The sequence below is a fragment of the Coenobita brevimanus genome, chromosome 61, assembly GCF_032717465.1.
Source record: "Coenobita brevimanus isolate Jiangsu-jjx chromosome 61, ASM3271746v2, whole genome shotgun sequence".
Taxonomy (NCBI): domain Eukaryota; kingdom Metazoa; phylum Arthropoda; class Malacostraca; order Decapoda; family Coenobitidae; genus Coenobita; species Coenobita brevimanus.
The window spans coordinates 40,731,803-40,748,410 of record NC_137014.1 but is presented as its reverse complement, the minus strand read 5'-3'; the positions used below and the strand labels follow the sequence as shown (position 1 = coordinate 40,748,410).

General features: G+C 41.8%; 1 protein-coding gene across 1 annotated transcript in view; it reads right to left on the bottom strand.

Moving 5' to 3' along the window:
* The window catches only part of LOC145403774 (uncharacterized), a 143,119-nt gene that overhangs the window by 108,015 nt on the left and 18,496 nt on the right, over window positions 1–16,608 (bottom strand). The window lies entirely within an intron of this gene.

Below are 16,608 nucleotides of genomic sequence, written 5' to 3'. Positions count from 1 at the left end.
AGAGAGAGGAGGAAGCGGAGAGGGATGGGAGGAGGAAGTAAGGGGAGTTGGGGAGTGGGGAGGAAGGAGAGGGAATTAAGGAGAGGACTGGAAGGAGAGAGAGGGTGAGAGGGAAATAAGAAGAAGGTGGAGAAAGAAACTAATGGAAGGGAGAGGGAGAGAGGAAGGGGAGGAGGATAAGAAAGGATAAGAGAGGAGAATGAAGGAGAGGAGAAAGGGTTAGAGAAAAAGGAGGGATAGGAAGAGAGGAGTGAAAGCCAAGGAAGGTGGGGCAGAGAAGAGAATGGGGGAGAGAAGATGAAGGAAAAGAATAGAGAAGAGAGGAAGAGAGAAGGAAGAGGAGGGATGAGGATGGAGAGGGAGAGTGGAGGAGGGAGAGAGTTGTAGGAAGGGGTCAGGAAGCCAACACGACCTACGCTAAAAGAATGGAGGAGTTTCTTGCCTTCTATGGAGTGAGAGAGAGAGAGAGAGAGAGAGAGAGAGAGAGAGAGAGAGAGAGAGAGGGAGGGAGAGAGAGAGAGAGAGAGAGAGAGAGAGAGAGAGAGAGAGAGAGAGAGAGAGAGGGAGAGAGAGAGAGAGAGAGAGAGACTTACATAATTACAGAGATCGACCTATGCAAACCACAGATCCCTCTACCCTTGTCTATATATGAAGGTTGGGATTCTCTCTCTCTCTCTCTCTCTCTCTCTCTCTCTCCAAGTGTCTGTAAGGGGAAAAAGGATAAACAAGGAGAAAGAACTGGAAAGGAAGAATGGAGTATAAAGGACAGGAAAAGATGGAATAGGCAGATGATAAAGGTGGAATGTGCAAAATATGAAAAAAAAAAAAAAAAGTGTTTGATTAGGGATAACGAGAAAGATGAAGGAAGGAATGAGTGAGGGAAGGAAAGGACTGGGGATAATGGGAAAGATGAAGGAGGGAATGAGTGAGGGAAGGAAAGAAGGAGGGAGAGACACAGAGGCAAGAGTGAAGGAAAAACGGAAGGAGAGAATGAAAAAATGAGTGAGGGAAATGAGGCACGAGCAAAGGAAAAAACGGAAGGAGTGAAGGAAAAAAGGAAGGAAGGAACAAGGGAAGGAAAAAGCCGTCAGCTGGAAGGCAAGGAGGAGGGGGGGGGGCAAAACCAGAATGAAGGAGTATCTTTCCTTGTAGGGCGATGCGGGTGGCGAAGGGTTAAGGTGAGATGGAGGGACGGAGGTAGGAAGAGAGGGGAGGTGGAGGGATGGAGGAAGGATGATTATGGAGGTAGGGTAGGAGGGTTGGAGATGATGGAGGGAGGAGGTTGACGAGAGGACAGGTGGAGAGATGAAGGAATGGTGGAGGGAAGAGGTTAGGTATGGATAAGATAGAGAGAAGTAGGACGAAGGAAGGATACGTGTGGAGATGGAGGAGGTGGGGAGCATGAATGAAGGGGAGGGAGAGGAGGGGTAGGATGGAGGGAGCCAGGAATGAATGAAGGACAGTTAGAGGGATGAAGGAAAGATGGAGAGTATGAATGAAGGGAGGGAATGAGGGCAAGTGTAGAAGTGGAAGAAAGATGTAGAATATGGAGGGAGGGGGAGAGACAGGCCAAGTGGAGAGAGAAAATGTACAAGCAGACAAGATAAGATTGTGGAATGGAGAGACAGAGGAAGGGAGTGCGGAGAGAAGGAGAACAGAAAGAAAATGCTGAGGGAAGTGTACAAAGGAGAGGATTTGGGAGAAAAGCAGAAGAAAATGTGGATGCTGGTGAGAAAAGAGGGAGGAGGAGGAGGAAGAGGAGGAGAGAAGCTGGAAGAAGGAACGGGTGAGGGAAAAGAGAGTAGGAAGAGAAAGAGAATGATGTAGAGAGAAAGAATGAAATTAGAAGGCAGTAAAGGAAAAAGTTCTGTGGTGGATCCTCAAAGGCATGACCTAAACCACACTGAATGGACTCTCTTACCTTTTTGGGTGATGACGCTGGAGAGAGAGAGAGAGAGAGAGAGAGAGAGACGGTAGGAAATGTTTTTTTTTTTTTTTTCAGGCTCCATCCAGACTCACCTGAAAAAGAACATAGAAAATCATTAGTTTTAGAAATATAAGTAATAAATAAATAAATACAAATAGAAAATTAATGAAGAATAAAAATGATTCCATAGTATATATCTCTGTTAGTTATTCTTTCTCTCTTCTGCTATTCTCTCCTGTTTATAAGTTCTTGTAATTTTTCACATCCTTAATTAGACAGAATATAATGTGATTCAAGTGATTTTTAGGTCAGGCCACCCAACAAGAACCTCTCTCTCTCTCTCTCTCTCTCTCTCTCTCTCTCTCTCTCTCTCTCTCTCTCTCTCTCTCTCTCTCTCTCTCTCTCTCTCTCTCTCTCTCTCTCGTAAGTTCCTAAATATGCCGTTCACTTTCAACTCGTCAAGAACCGATCACTTCAAGATTGTATGGTATAGTTTCCCCTCCAGAATTATTCCGTTTTCTCCGTACTTGGGATTGCTCAGTGACACGCAAAGATAAGCACAATCATATATGCAAAACAAAGTTCTAGTAACTCTTAAAATATTAAAGCAAACATAATCCAAAACAAAGCAATGTGTTTGTATATAGGCCTACCCATGGGTGATGGTGATATTATTATTATTATTATTATTATTATTATTATTATTATTATTATTATTATTAGTATTAGTATTAGTATTAGTATTTGTATTATTACGTTCACGACCATTGTTAATCATACCTTTCGGACGAACAATGACGATGTAACTCCCAGAATGAACAATGATGATACAAGCTTCCGGGATGATTAGCGATAATATTGCTAATAGGACGAACAACGAAAATAAACTGCCAGGATGAACAACAACGATACAGCTTTCAGGACGAACAGCGACACTACAATTCCCAGGATGAATAACAATGATACAAACTCCCAGGATGAACAACAACAATACAAACCCCCGGGATGAACAACAACGATACAACTTCCAGGATGAACAACAAAGGTACAAACTCCCAGGATGAACAACAACGATGCAAACTCCCAGGATGAAGATCGACAAAACAACTCGCAGGAAGAACAGTGACCACTCAATACCCAGGACGAACAACGAAGATAAATTGCCAGGATGAACTAGACCACAATCGCAGTCTCCAGTTCCCGCCCCTCTCACCCACACCCACTTACCTCTCGCCCTCTCTGGCACTAACTGGGCCTAACTACCAGAACGACGGTAGTTACGCCCGGCCAACGACCCGTAATTTGTAACCGGGATGGGTGGAGTTACGAGGCGAGGAGTTAGGGATGAAATTAACCCCTTCACTCTGATGACGCTGTTTCATATTCTATTTTTGCTACCTCCGGGCGATTTTTTTTTGGCTACCTCCAGACGATTTTTTTGGCTACCTCCAGACGATTTTTTTTGGGCTACCTCTAGACGATTTTTTTGCTACCTCCAGACGATTTATTTTACTACCTCCCAGACGATTTTTTTTACCTCCTGACGATTTTTTGCTACCTCCAGACGATTTTTTTTTCAACTTAGGAGAGGCATCTGGTGGTGAAGGGGTTAAATATATCCAAAATACATTATCGTGCTGAAGTGGTTAAGCCCTTCACTACGATGACGTCCAGTGTGGTTTCATCTTACTATTGTTCGTTCACTTTCACACTTGGCCCAGATTGTCGTCCTTTTGCAGCTTATTTCACGTAGCTCAGTGGTAAAAAAAAAAAAAGAATAAAGAAAAGAAAAAGAAAAGAAAGTGTCTTGGCTCTGCATCCTCTCCATGGAACTTCTTCGTGACTAGCATCATACTCTAGTGTTTATCTCTTGGTACAGCTCAGCATTCAAGAAGGAGAGATGGCAATTTTAGGCCAAGTTAAAGTGAACAGAGTACACCTCCATAGGGTTTTTACTGAAGTTAGAACAGATGTCTCGTGATGAAGGGGTTAATGAAGACTATTTAACTCCTCTAATTAAAAAAAGAAACTATAAAAAAAGACCAAAATAAAAATAAAAATGGCTTTCCGGGAATAAAAGAATTAAAACAACCACCGACCTGGATTGTACAGTTAAGACACTTCCTTAAAAACTGAATAAAAAATAAAATCAAGGTTAATTAAATATGCTTGTCCTGTTACACCTAAAAGACAGTGGTTGGGTGCGAAGGCGGGGTGAACTTTGTCAAATACTGATGAACTTTGCTGAACATTATGAGATTCAGGTTTTTTTTTTACTTCTGTGAGTGTTATGCAGGGTGTAAATGACGGGGGGCGAGGTGTGTGTGTGTGTGTGTGTGTGTGTGTGTGTGTGTGTGAGAGAGAGAGAGAGAGAGAGAGAGAGAAGTGAGGAAGAGGAGTTGCGAGAGTGGGTGAAAGAAGAGAGGAGAAGAGAAAAAGAGATCTGTTGAGAGATTGTGCGAGACGAGGCTGAAAGGCACACGGATGGACGGAAAGTGAAAGTGAGAGGAGAGATAATGAGACAGTTGAGAGAGAGAGAGAGAGAGAGAGAGAGAGAGAGAGGTTGTCTTTGCTGTTGACTTAGCATACGGTGTCATCAGGAGCAGATCAGTGGGCAGTGGGAAGGAGTAAACAAATAATGGACTGTGTGTGTGTGTGTGTGTGTGTGTGTGTGTGTGTGTGTGTGTGTGTGTGTGTGTGTGTGTGTGTGTGTGTGTGTGTGTGTGAGAGAGAGGAGAGAGAAACAAACAAAAGGCAGAGAGACCATACAAAGGCTTGCTAATGTTAACAGAATTAGGCTGACCGTTAGTTATTTCTTTCATCACTTTTCCAACAACCCCTAAATATAGTCCCATTTTACCATCTGGAGGCAGAGTGAGGATAATTAGTTAGTTAGTTGGTTAGTTAGTTAGTTAGTTAGGTAGGTAGGTAGGTAGTTAGTTAACTAAAAAAGATTTATACCTATCAACTGCATTGGGGTCATGAAGGTAGATAACCAAACTGGAATTAAGTTTTGAGAGAGAGATGATTTTTTAAACTTCCACCTTCCTTCGAAAATCAAAAATAATTATAAACGAGGCCTTTAATTTCATGGGTAATATATATTTTTTTAATGTAAGGAAGAAGGAACCAAAGGCCAGAAGTCCACAAGATTGTCCTCTCCAAGAAAAAACAAAAGCAAGATAACAGAGTGCCATATTCGAGATCTGTTTAAGTTTGATAGCCATTCTCTCGACTACTCCCCCCTCCCCCTCTGTTACCTGTGTTCAATTAAGGAGTCCAAAAAAGTGCACTGTATCCTCCAGGTGAATCCTACCAAAGCTAATAAATTGAAAAATAAATGTCTTTGTTTTTAAGCTGGTAAGTTAAATTCTGTCTTGTTAGTTTGCTCAGAAAATTTCAAGTAATTCACAATGGCAGTGGATGTGTTTATTCTTTTGGGGGGTTCATTGTCTTCTTTGAGAGAGAGAGAGAGAGAGAGAGAGAGAGAGAGAATGGGAAGGGGGGCCGAGATAAAGGGGACGAGAGAACAATATGTCATCAGGTCATAAGGAAGGTCATAGGTCAAGCAGCTTTACGTAGGAGTCCCCCCCCCCTCTCTCTCTCTCTCTCTCTCTCTCTCTCATGCTTGTACTGCCATTTCTTCTTTCCGTGCCTGAGTATTCCTGTGTCGTATTTAATCTTTGCCTCACAGTCAGAATATCAGACACACACACACACACACACACACACACACACACACACACACACACACACACACACACACACACACATTCTGCTCAAGGATCTGGATGCTTTCGTAAATAAGGATAACATCTCCATTTTGATTGCTTACACAGTCTCTGTCTCTGTCTCTGTCTCTCTGTCTCTGTCTGTCTGTCTCTCTCTCTCTCTCTCTCTCTCTCTCTCTTTGTTTCACTTCCGTAACCATTCTTAATGTCTTTTCCGTGACTTATTTCCGATTCCCTCCTCCTCCTCCTCCTCTTCCTCCTCCTTCTCCTCCTCCTCCTCCTTCTCTTCCTCCTCCTCCTCCTCCTCCTCTCATATAGTTCTTTTCTTCCTTCCTCTTCTTCCAAATCCTCTCCACTTTCGCTCTTCTCAACTAACATCTGAGGTATTTCTTTTCTCCCTCTAGTTACCTCCCTTCCTCTTCTTACTCTTCCTTCCTCTTCTTTTTTTTTTCTCCCTCTCCTCTCGCCCAAGCCCTCTCAGTTATTTTATCTCTCCCTGCCTTTCAATTCCTCTCTCTTCTTTCTCCCTCTTCCTCTTTCCTTACTTTCCCTTCCCTCTCACACCCTCCTCTTCGTTTCTCCTGTCTTTCTGCTCCCTCCTCCCTTCCTTCTCCCGCTCCCTTCCCCCTCTTCCTTCTCCCCCACCCTCCTCCCCTCTTCTTTCTCACTATTCCCTCCCCCTCAAGCTCTCCACTCCCTTCCCTCTCCCACGATTTACCTCCGCAATTCAAAGTTCATTGACCACTCTCCCGCCTTTCCTCCTTCCCTCCCTCTCATTTTTACCTCCTTTCCTCCCTCTCATTTTTACCTTCTTCCCTCCCTCCCTCTCATTTTTACCTCCTTTCCTCCATTTCCCTCCCTCCCTTCCTCCCTCCTTCCATCTTGTTATACCTCCAGGCTCATAAGTCATTCCCTCCGCATCATTCCTGTCAAGTTTTCTCCCATTTCTCTTTTACACTTTCCTTTTTCCTTCTTTTTTTTTTTCCATTCTTATGATCCGTTTTCTCTCCCTTAGTAATTTTTTTAACGCCATTTTTATAAGTCATTTCCTCTCATGCGTCATTTCATTTTTTTTTTTTTTTCAAACTTCCATCACATTGTCTTTCTGTCTTTACTACTTCAGGTTTCTTTCATCATTCACTCTCTTTCATTCTGCTTTGTCTTCCCTCATATTTATCTCATTTGTCATTAGTTATTCATTCCTTCGCCTCACTTTCCTTTTCATTTTTCTCCCATTTCTCCCTCGCATATTCTCTCTCTCTCTCTCTCTCTCTCTCTCTCTCTCTCTCTCTCTCTCTCTCTCTCATTTTTAATATTTCTTCCGTTCTATTTGTCTTCATTTTTCTATACACTCATTTTCATTACTTATTCCCATTTTTTGTCAGTTTCCTTCAGTCCTCATTTTTGTATTTTCGTTTTTATCATCATTTCCTTTGGCTTTTCTTCTTTTCTTTCGTTTCCACCATATCTTGTATTTTAACATCCCATTTCCTATCGTTCATTTTTTTTCTTGCTTTGAATTTATTTTACTCGTGTTCATTCCTCTCTCTCTCTCTCTCTCTCTCTCTCTCTCTCTCTCTCTCTCTCATCATCATCATCATCATCATCATCATCATCATCATCATCTTTTTCTTTTTCTTCTTCTTCTTCTTCTTCTTCCTCTTCTTCTGCTTCTTCATCTTCTTCTTCTTCTTTTTTCTTTTCTTCTTTCCCTCCTTCTCCTCCTCCTCCTCCTCCTCCTCCTCTTCTTCTTCTTCTTCTTCTTCTTCCTCTTACCTCCCCCTCCCCCCACTATTGCACCACCTAACATTGCCGCTTCACTCACTCAACCAATTTTTTTTCTCTTTTTTCTGTCTTTTTTTAACATTTTTCCTCAACCCGCACCCACACAATCGACGGCGACTTTTTCTCTCTCTTTAATCGTCACTTTGGCCGACGTCGAGGCTTTTGTGCGGCAAGTGAATGAGAGAGAGAGAGAGAGAGAGAGAGAGAGAGAGAGAGAGAGAGAGAGAATGATAGTACGAACACTGAGAGAGAGAGAGAGAGAGAGAGAGAGAGAGAGAGAGAGAGAGAGAGAGAGATGAAAGAAAAACGAAAAATATTACAGGGGAAGGGAAAGAAGCAGGGGGGAAACGAGAAGAGAAAATAATAGCAAAAATGATTAAAAAAGAAAAAAAAAGATATATATAAACAGTCCATTGGGAACTCATGTGAGCTTAATGAGATAATTTTAACCCCATTACTTTTAAAAATCATATTCTAGTTGCTGCCGGACGATTTTTATTTGCTTTCGTAGAACACCATAACAGTGAAGGGGTGATGAAGGATAAGTCTTAAGCCCTCTGCCTGAACAAAGTCTCTCTAAGCTGAAGAAAATCGTCTAGTGGTGGCAATAAATCAATAAATATATAGATGAATAGGTAAATAAATAAATAAATGATTGCTGTGTTAATGAAGGGTGTAATTATGAAGTAAGAGAAGTGAGGGTGTTAATGAGAGCTGATGTAATTGGAGATAGAGTTATGGTGGGTGAGCTGGCAGAATCCCATTGTGTTAGGCTGATTATATAATACATTCTTGGGTTATGATATGCTCGCTGGCCTACTTACAGATTTACAGGTCTAATTGTCCGTCAGTCTGCCTATCTGCCTACCTTCATATATACATTCATACATGCATACATGCATACATACCTACATACCTGCCTACTTATCTACCTGCATTTCTTATAATTGTATTAATTATTGTTAACCTCGTTTCTTCCTCGGTAGTTTTGTCATGTACCTGTCTTTCTGTGTGCCTGTCTACCTACCCAGCTGTCTATCTTATCTATCCAACCATATATCTGTCTGTGTATCCATTTGTTATCCAGTTATCTATCCACCTTGTAGTAACAGACTTCCTTCCTTACGGGTCTCATTATCTTCGTACTTAATTTTTTTTATAGTACTGCATCTATCATCTTATATCTACCTGCCTGCCTTAAGCCTACAAACCTACTTCATTAAAGGCCTATTTATCTAAGTACTCTTCATCTGTAGCTAAGGACTTTCAGCTACTTACTCTCTTTCCAACCACCTTTTCTGCGGGCTTGCTTACTTACTTATTTCCTTGTTTTTCTTATAATGACTGGTTCATTTACCTGTCTACCTACCTACCTACACACCTGCTTACCTCCTTACTTGCCAACCTGCTTCCTTACCTCGTTGCTTAGCTCAAAGTGACTCATCCACTTATCTACCTACCTACCTCCCTACATCCTTGCCAATTCTTAACTAACTCATCCAACTACCCATCGTCTTTTCTTCCCATCTTTCTAGCCACCAAATAACCTTTCCTGCCATTTTCCCCTCTGATACATAACACCAACAATCAACCAGTGTACCAATCTACGTATGTACCTCTTTATTCCTTTAACTATCCTTCAGTGTCTAAGCCAACAACCCATTTACTTTTCGCTCCATCATATCTACACACCAAGCAATTTTAAGACGTTTACCCTCACTAAAAATGAGCACCAGTAGTCAGTCATTATACTCACCCACTTATCTACCTATCCACTCCTCTGACTATGTTTCGCTCCATCTGTCAACCCACCAAGCAACTTTTACCACCACTTACCCTACTAATACAGAGTAATCGTGTCAGCCAGTCCCTTCTCCAGCTATGAAACCAAATTGCCGCTGGAAGTAATCGGCAATTTGCATACCAGAGGAGCGATTATTGTTGTTGATGATGATGATGATGATGTTGCTGCGATCCGAGTTGTTTCTGCATGGTTAGAGTTGAGGAAAGTATCGTGATTGAGGAAGGAGAGGAGGGATTGTGATTGTGGAAGGTGAGAAGGGACTGTGATTGTGGAAAGTGAGAAGCGATTGTGATTGTGGAAGGTGAGAAGGGATTGTGATTGTGGAAGGTGAGAAGGGATTGTGATTGTGGAAGATGAGAAAGGATTGTAACTGCGGAAGGTGAGAATGGATGGTGATTGTGGAAGGTGAGAAAGGATTGTGATTGTGGAAGGTGAGAAGGGATTGTGATTGTGGAAGGTGAGAAGGGATTGTGATTGTGGAAGGTGAGAAGGGATTGTGATTGTGGAAACTGAGGAAAATATTGTTATTCTTGAAAAATTAATGTTCTGGCTCTTGATATAAGCAAAATCTAGGTCCTTATTCTTGTTCCATATGCAAAAAAAAAAAAAAAAAACTACACAAGGCTTGCTAGAGGGCCATTCATCCTCTTCAATCCTGTGACATTATTTTTAAAGATAACTCAAGATGATTCAACTCAGCTAGAAGGGTTATAAGCAATAATCAATCCCTTCAGTACCAGAGGCCTTTCGTAAGCTGAATAAAACCGTCTACCAGCATTAAAAAAAAAATGGAGATGTCACTCGGTTTGAAAGACAGGAAAAAACACCTCTTGGATTTATAATATCTGTTCACATCGCGTTCACATGTCACACTTGTTTTTCCCCCCAGTCTCAATTACTGGCGTTCAGTCAAAAGTGAACATTTTTATTTCTTTGTCTTGCAGGGAGGAGGAGGAAGAAAATACATGTTGTTTTCTATTTTAGTTTTCTCCCTTAAAACGGAGGGCTGTCTCCTGAACCACTGCCGGGATAAGATTATTGAAGTTTCTGATGCATTCTGTACAAGGCATCGCTACTAAGTTGAATGTAATCGTCTTGTGAGAAAAATAATAATAACAATAATAATAATGATAATAATAATAATAATAATAATAATAAAACGTCGCCGTGTAGTGGAGATTAAATTAATATACTTGACTACTTTCGCCTAGCCTCGGGCCCCTGAACCTCGAAGGGAGTAATGTTGAACTGGTTATTTACAGAAGCCCTCGTCCTGCTGTCATTGTTAGCTTTGTTTGTTAGAATGGAGAGTCATCGTTGCTTTGGTGAGTGGTGGTGTGGTGGTGAGTGCTTTCGTTAGTGTCGTTGTTGCTGTTGGAATTATTGTTACTGTTGCTGTCATTGCTATTATTATTGCCGCCAATATTGTTGATATTTTCATTATTATTGTTCGTAAAAGTAGTAGTAGTAGTAGCAGTAGTAGTAATAATAACAGTAGTAGTAGTAGTAATATTAGTAGTAGTAGTAGAAGTAGTAGTAGTAGTAGCAGTAGTAGTAGTAGCAGTAGTTGTAGTAGTAGTAGTATTTGTAGTAGACGTAGTGATAGTATTTGTAGGAGACGTAATGATAATATTTGTAGTAGCAATAGTACTTTTATCATTATTATTATTATTATTATTATTATTAGTAGTAGTAGTAGTAGTAGTATTATCATTGTTGTTGTTATTACTGCTGTTGTTATTGTTGAGCTTCCTGTCTGACTACTCCATATCCCCTTTCACATCTTCCTTTCACTTTGCATGTTATTATTGCACGTCATACCTTAACACTGCAATGTGCTTCCTTTCTCGCACGGTAATGGTGGAGGAATGGGGGAAGGTGAAGGAGTGGTGGAAGGTGAAGGAGTGAAGGAAGGTGAAGGAGTGGAGGAAGGAGGAAGAGAATGGGGGGACAAAGTTGAGGGGGTGAGGGGAGAGAGAAGGAAGAAGGTGGAGGGAAACACAGAAGTAGAAAGTGGAGAAGGAGGGGAGATGGAAGGACGGAGGGGCAGTAGGATAGGGAGAGGAGATGGGAAGCAAAGTGAAGGAGAGACACGGTGAAATGAAGTGCTGGAGGCAGGGAGAGAGAAGGAAAAAAGTGGAGGGAAAAAAGATGCAGAAAAAAAGGGAGCTAATGGAGGAGGAGGGGTTGAAGGGAGGGTGGAAGTGGTGGAGGCATAAGGAGACATAGGAAGGGAGAAGAGAGGTATTAAGTAATGAGGGGGGGGAGGGGAAGGGGGAGGGGGAGGGGGAGGGGAAGGAGGGGAGGGGGAAAGGAAATGATGTGATAGTCTAGTTGCATCACCCCCTCCCCCTCCATCACCCAGCCCCTCCCTAAAGGTAGAAAGGGGAAGAAAGGGGGATGGAAAGGAAAAGGAAAGGAGGGGGAAAAAAAGGAGGCGTAGAGGAAAAGAAGAGAGAGAGAGGGAGAGAAAGATGGGGAGGACGGGATGGGGAGAGAAGAAAAGAGAGGGAAGGAAATAGAGAGGGAACGAAGAGAAGAAAGAGGGACAATAAGACGAGAGAAAAACGAAAGAGGAAGAGAGGGAGATGAGGAGAAAGAGAATGGGGTGAAGAAGAGGGTTGAATTAGGAAAACTAAGAGAGTGATGGGGAGGTAAGAATAAGGGAAAAGGAAGAGAGGGAAGGAAATTAGAGAGAAGACAGAAAAAAAAAAAAGGAATGAGGATGAAGAGACAGGAAGAAGGTGGAGGAAAGAATGAGGGTAGAAGGAAGATGGATAAGGCAAGGGGAATAGAGGAAGGGGAAAAAGAAGGGGGAAGAGGAGGGAAACGGAAGAGAGATGATAGGAGAAAGATGAAGGAAGGGGAAAAAAGAAGAATGGAAGAGGTAGAAAAATGTAAGAGGAAGCAGTAAAGAGAAAAAGGGAGAGAGAGATGGAAGAAAAAGGAATGAGAAGTAAAATGCGGGGGGAGTGGGGAAAAAGAAAAGGGATTGAAGACAGATAGAGGGGGAAGTGAGGGGAGGAAAAGAAATGAGAGAGGAGGAAGGAAAATGATAAAACAGAGGAAGAAAGGAAGAAAGAGAGAGGAAAAAGATAAAAAACACAAGAAAGAAGGAAGGACGAAAAAAAGAGAAAGAAGAAATGAGGTGGAAGAGAAGGAGGAGGAGAAAAACAGAGTATGGAGTGAAAAGAAAAAGTAGGAGGAAAGAAGGAAGAAGAAGAGGGAAGGGGAATGAAGGAGGAACATGAAGACAAGAATGAAAGGGATGAGGAGGAGAGGATAAGTAAGAGAATGGAGGAGGAAAAGGAATGGGAAATGGAAAGACAGGGAGGATGAGAGGAAGATAAACAGAGGGAGGAAGAGATGATGAGGATAAGAGGAGGAAGATAAGGGGGGGAAGGGGAAGTGAAAGGAGAGGAAGGAAGGGAATGGGGGAAAGGAAGAGGGAGGGAGGAAGGAAGATGAAGAAAGGAAGGAAGAGAGAGAGGGAGACAGGAGATAAACAGATGAGGAAAGAGAGGAAGGGAAAGGGAGAAAGGAAGAGGGGGAGAGGAAGGGAGGGAGAAAAACAGAGGAAGGAAGAGACTGAGGAAGGAAGCCATAACGCAACTCCTTAAGCCCTGCTCGTGTGGTCTTACGAGGATCCCAACATATCTTCCTCAATTCCTTTCTTCATATGACACGTTGACCCTCTCACTACGATGATGTCTTATAGTCGCGGCGCGCGACTCTGAGGTTGTTGTTATCGTGCTCTGGCAACCTACCATTCAAAAGTGCGTCTGATTTCGTGTATAATATGAGACGCATGTGATTCGTGTATAATATGTTCGTGTATAATAATATTCGTGTATAATATATTCATGCATAATAATATGATTAGTGTATAATATGATACTAAATCAGACGCACATTTTGAATGATAGGTTGCCAGGGTACGATAATGACAACCTCAGAGTCGTGCGCGCGACTAAAGTAGATTCCTTTCACCTTCAGACGATTTGATTCATTTCAGGTGGGATCTATTGTGATAAATATGTTAATTAAAACTTTATCCAACCATCTGCAGTAAAGAAAAATAAAACAGTGTGGGGGAGGGGGAGGGCTGGAGGGCTACTCGAGGCTTCATAGAATTCTTGCATTTCGATAAATCTCTTCCAAGTTGAATAAAATTGTCTATAAATAAAAAAAAGTAATTGTATTCAAGGATTAATAATAACTTCTATGTAGGCGACTTATGTAATCTATGTCAAATTACACCGTTCAGTTAGTGTATGTATTTTACCTACTTGCTGTCTCGAAAGGATTATATGGTATTCAACCTACGAAGGATTTTGCGATTTCCATAAGCTGAATCTACGGCGTTATGACCATCAATATCTTAAAAACAATAACCAATAAAAGATGTCATCGTAGTGAAGGGTAAAGGTTAACATTCCGAATAAATCGCTAAGAAGAAGTTAGACAGTTTCCTACGCTGACGAGAATACGGCTCTGAACCCTCTGACTTCGGCTGGTGCATTTGTGTCTTTTATTCAGGCTAACACCAGACGATTTTATCCAGCTGAGGACAATCCTAGTAGTCACAGGCTTCAGAACTATCTCGAGTCACCTTTTCTCCTCTACTGCTTTAACTAGGGATCTATTTACGCTCATACCAGGCCAGTTTGTTCAGCCGAAAGAAATCCTATACCTTTTTCTTTTACTTGACCTAAAACTGCCATCTCTCCATCGTTAATGCAGAGTTGTACCGAATAATTAACACTAAAATATGATGCTCGTCACGAAAAAGTGCTCTGCAAAGGATGTAGAGCCGTAGTACTGTATTGTCTTTTTCTGCCACTGAACTTCACTAAAAATATATATATATATATATATAGATTCTGGAGCAAGCTAATTTAAAATAACTATAATCGCTAATGGATTAATCTCACGCAACTTTTCTAATAATGAACTTCTCAAAATCCTCATAAATACATAAATCTATAATCAGTGCTAATTCGAGAAAGAAGATGATAATAGAGTAAATTATCGAAAAGATGTAACATTGAAATATAATCCAACAACTCTGGTATTTGTGGAATAAAAACAGATTATAATTTGCATTGAGATAATTGAATTTAATACTTATTGGAATAATAATACTGTGAAAGGGGGAAAATGATTATATGAGAGAGAGAGAGAGAGAGAGAGAGAGAGAGAGAGAGAGAGAGAGAGAGAGAGAGAGAGAGAGAGAGAGAGAGAGTTACTGACAAAGCATAAAAAAGGCAAGACAGCGAGACAATGGAACCAGGAAGAGAGACAGGAGGACCCACAGAAATATTATTAACACGGACACATTACAAAGAGAGAGAGAGAGAGAGAGAGAGAGAGAGAGAGAGAGAGAGAAAGTGGTGGCAGCGGTCCATCTTGTTGCTGCCCTGTCTGTCTCCTCCTCCCCCCATCCCCCTCCCACAACCCGTTCGCTTCCTCTTCTCTCTCTCTCTCTCTCTCTCTCTCTCTCTCTCTCAGCAATCACTTTTCCTGGTATCAGTGTCCCAGGTACCTTTATAAGGGCAAGGAGGCGTGGTCAACCAGTTCACTAAAAGGCTTCGTTGTAGTAGTAGTAGTAGTAGTAGTTATAGTAGCAGTAGTAGTAGTAGTAGTCGCAGTAGTAGTAGTTGTTGTTGTTGTTCTTCTTCTTTTTTTGTGTACTATTACTGAAGGGAATATTCGCAATTTCAAACGACCGCTCCGGCAAGACTCCTTTTTTTTCTTCAAATTATCTTTTGTACAGACACATGACTTGAAGCAACGTAAGGACCTTTCGAAGTGAGGGGGTTCATGTTAGGGTTCAAGTAAGGGTTCAAAGGCCCTAGCTGACCCTAACTCCATTTCCCCACCACACCCAAGCCATGAGAAGACCTTGTGCGACCCTTTAAAGTGGCAATAGAGGGGAAATTTTTAGCCCCTTTGTGTGCTAATTTCTTTCTTACGCGGCCTCGCGATTTCTTGAATTTTTCTTTACTTTTCATTAGTTTCTCTCTCTCTCTCTCTCTCTCTCTCTCTCTCTCTCTCTCTCTCTCTCTCTCTCTCACCTACTTTCACTTACGTCATTCATACATTATTCAACATCCCACTGATCCACCAACATTAACTCATCCTACCACTTCCTTCATTTCCTCACCTATTCTGGTAGTCTCTCGCTCTCACCTTTCTCACTCACTCAGCCGCTTCCTTCGTTTCCTCATCTGCTCTCTCAGCCTCTCTCTCTCTCTCTCTCTCTCTCTCTCTCTCTCTCTCTCTCTCTCTCATTTTCTTACTCTTCGCTAGCTCATGTCACTCAGATATTCGCTCACTTTCAACCACAATACTCCCTCTACGTTACCTTGTCTTAAAACTGATTTGCCTCCATCTTGAATGATGAGACGTAAGGCGAGATTAACACCAAACTATGATACTAGTCACGAAGAGGTGTTATGGGGAGGATGAGGAGTTGCAGTAATTGTCTTTCTGTTATTTCTCGCCACTGAGCTACGTGATATAGGCTGCAAGGACGAAAATCTTGGTCAATAAACAGTAAGGTGAACGAACTGAAGTATAAGACAGTGACGCATAATCAATCACGATACTCACCCCTACTCATAAAATCCACCTATTCACCTCATACAATCACTCATTCACTTATTCACTCATCATCATCACCATCACCATCACTCTTATTAAAGCCTTCAGTACAGTAAAATCTTCTTTAGTGAATTCTCGTTATCTCCAGACGATTTTCTTCAGCTAATAGGCAACGTTTCGAATTTAAGGTATTGTGTATAGCCTTTATTAACCCTTTCTTTTAAAAAATTAGAAACAAGAGAACTATAAGCTGACTAAAATCGCGTGTTGGCAGCAAAAATTAAATGAAAAAAGGGAAGAGTTTATGGCTGGGACAGAATCAACAAACGAGAAACACACACACACACACACACACACACACACACACACACACACACACACACACACACACACACACACACACACACACACACACACACAAGGCAAGAGAAATACAATCCAACTGGTCGAGGAAAATGAGTCATACTTATACATTCATTCCTTCATCCTTCATCTCGTTCATCTCATATTGATCATCTCGGTTTCCCCTTTCGCTCCGTCAACCACACACACACGCACGCACACACACACACACACACACACACACACACACACACACACACACACACACACACACACACACACACACACACACTCGCTTACTCTCTCACCTTACCGGCACATCCTTCACTCACTCAAGGTCGGAACAACTCTAGTACTTTCTTCTCGCTAACGCCAGACGATTTTCTTCAGCCCCAAGTTAGCCATAGAGACTG